This window comes from Theobroma umbraticum, unplaced genomic scaffold (assembly GCF_002168275.2).
Source record: "Theobroma umbraticum cultivar Fairchild unplaced genomic scaffold, ASM216827v3 scaffold_147.0, whole genome shotgun sequence".
NCBI classification, from domain to species: Eukaryota; Viridiplantae; Streptophyta; class Magnoliopsida; order Malvales; family Malvaceae; genus Theobroma; species Theobroma umbraticum.
Window position 1 is genome coordinate 9,227,610 of NW_018397259.1, and position 2,389 is coordinate 9,229,998.

The 2,389-nt window shown below is 27.2% G+C and overlaps 1 pseudogene across 1 annotated transcript in view; it reads left to right on the forward strand.

Annotated features, from left to right (window-relative positions):
• The first annotated feature begins 381 nt into the window (after window positions 1-381).
• Window positions 382-2,389, forward strand: part of LOC110416023 (disease resistance protein At4g27190-like) — a 6,834-nt pseudogene continuing 4,826 nt past the window's right edge. The window contains exon 1 of the transcript XR_016351157.1: window positions 382-435. The product of XR_016351157.1 is annotated as a disease resistance protein At4g27190-like (transcript). The remainder of the gene's footprint in view (window positions 436-2,389) is intronic.

Below are 2,389 nucleotides of genomic sequence, written 5' to 3' on the forward strand. Positions count from 1 at the left end.
ATTATACATTTGCAAATCAAGAATCCTTGGCTCTATTTCGAATAATAAAAAGAACTAATTGGGATGTTTAATTAATAAATTAAAAAGTTTTTAATATTTAAGCACTTCAAATTTTTTTATTCTAAATAATAATTGTCATTCATATACCATATCATGTGAAACCAAACACATCATCTTTTTTTTCAAAATGTGAATGTAGACTTTTCCAAATTCATAAAAACGTGTTGGTAAAAAATTAAATAACCCATTATATATAATTGCTTTGCGTAAATTCTAGTTTTATTTCTAGATTTTGGTTTTTATCTAAATTATAATTTTTTTAATTTTTCAAATAATATTTTATTACCAAAATTATAATTGATGTAGGATTGATTATCATAAATGGCCACATATTCAATGCTCATGACCAGAGCTCGGTGCAAGAGTAATATACGGGTATACTTGACAATTTTATATTTTTTATAACCAAGCTAAGTAAGTTTAGGTTTTGGAATAATCATGTTTTATATTTTAATCATACTAATACAATTAAAATATAAAAGATTTTTTGTTTTAAATGTTCCGTTTAAAATTTGTTTAATTACTATTGTTATATAACTCATGACACGATAATTACATGTTTATAATCCATTTAATATGATGGGGGTGAATTTTATTATATTTGATAAATTTTATTGTTTTATTATGACTTTTTCTATAACTATTAGTTTTAACGGTTTACAATATAACTTAGTTTATTTTTAATTAGCTATTGCTGAATTTTCTAATGTTTTGAATACAGAATCAGAATCATCAAACATAACCAATTACTACAATGAATTGTGAGAATAGAATTAGAATTAAAATGTAAATATCTATTTCTTTAACGAATTGAAGTTTGAAATATCTTTTTCTTTGCATTGTAAAAGCAGATCATTACATATATTAGATGATGGATGTTGAACAACACAAGAAACTCAATGATGAGTTAAAGAAGGTGGATAAAGTCCAAGAAAAGGAAGAGATTATAAGTTTGGTTGACTTGTAAACTAAAAATTAAATTATATAATTAATCTTTGTAGTTTATAAAAATATTGAATTTAGTTTTTTATATAAAGTTTATAAAAAATAAAATTTTGTATTTTTAAAAATTAACAATATCATTTTAATTATTAATAATGTTAAAATTCTTTTACAATGTATATTATCATACTATTTGATTAAATTGATGTGATATTAAATATGCTAAGTTCATAGTAAGGATGCGATATTTTATAGAATGATGGAATTTCAGTAACAATGTGACAAAATATAAATAATTTTTTACTTTACATGTATTTAAAAATTATCCATTATTTATTAAGCAACTTTTTTTTTTTATGGAATATCAGTAATAATGCCATGGCCACACATTCGAAGGTCATGAAAAGGCAAGAAAAAAACAGAGGATAATGAATGGGAAGTAAAGCTCTGCCGTTTCAGGCTTTAAAGTATAATAATTGAGCACGTAGCCCCAACCCAATGTGTTTGTTTGATTCACTTTAAAGTACAAGAGTCAATCATTTGTTTTGCTTTGTAGTGACCCATGATTCTGATTCATGATGGCCACGTTCACTGGCCATAATGGTTTACACCTAGCTGAAGAATGGAGAAGATCAAAACCCTTGCATTTTGCTGCTTTTGGCTTCCCATAATTTGACAGAACATCACTGTTATCTTTCTCCATTGTTCTTTGCTCATCCATTCTCAAAACCCTGTCATTTTGTGGCTTTTCTCTTCCATTATCTTGTTGTCCTTTCTTTGTGTTTTGCTTGCTCTTTTGTTTCCGTCTCATCTCTTGTCCTCCACCTCAAATTATCGGCTTCTTATCTTCCTCTACTTTCCACCTAAAAAACCAGAAACCTTTCACTTTGATTCTTAGTTGCCTATTTATTCATAGCTATATAGCTAATTATTTGGCTTGGTCACATCGTTTATTGATATATTCTTGTTCTTGCTGTTTCATTTTTGGCTCTGCTATCTGTTTTTCTCTACTCTTCTGTCATTTGCTTTGCTTGTCTGCTAAATAAAGAAATGGAAGCTGCAGAAGGCGTCCTTCAAGAAATTAAACGTCATATCAGATATCAAGAGAAAAGGTTTTTGACGAGATCATGGAGGCAATGAAAGATGCTACTATCAGCATGATAGGGGTGTATTATAGTAGTAAATAATGATAAAAAATTTTTCTTGTTTTCATTGTAAGGGAAAAATATTGAGGAGGTCTTTCTAAAAAGTTCAATCTAATGTCCAATGATTACCAATTTGAAAACTCCACAATTCTTGGTTTTTTCCCCTTTTTCTTTGCAAAATTTGTTCTTTAAACAAATCTTATCATGATAATGAGGAAAGTTGAAGTTCAATTAATCTAATG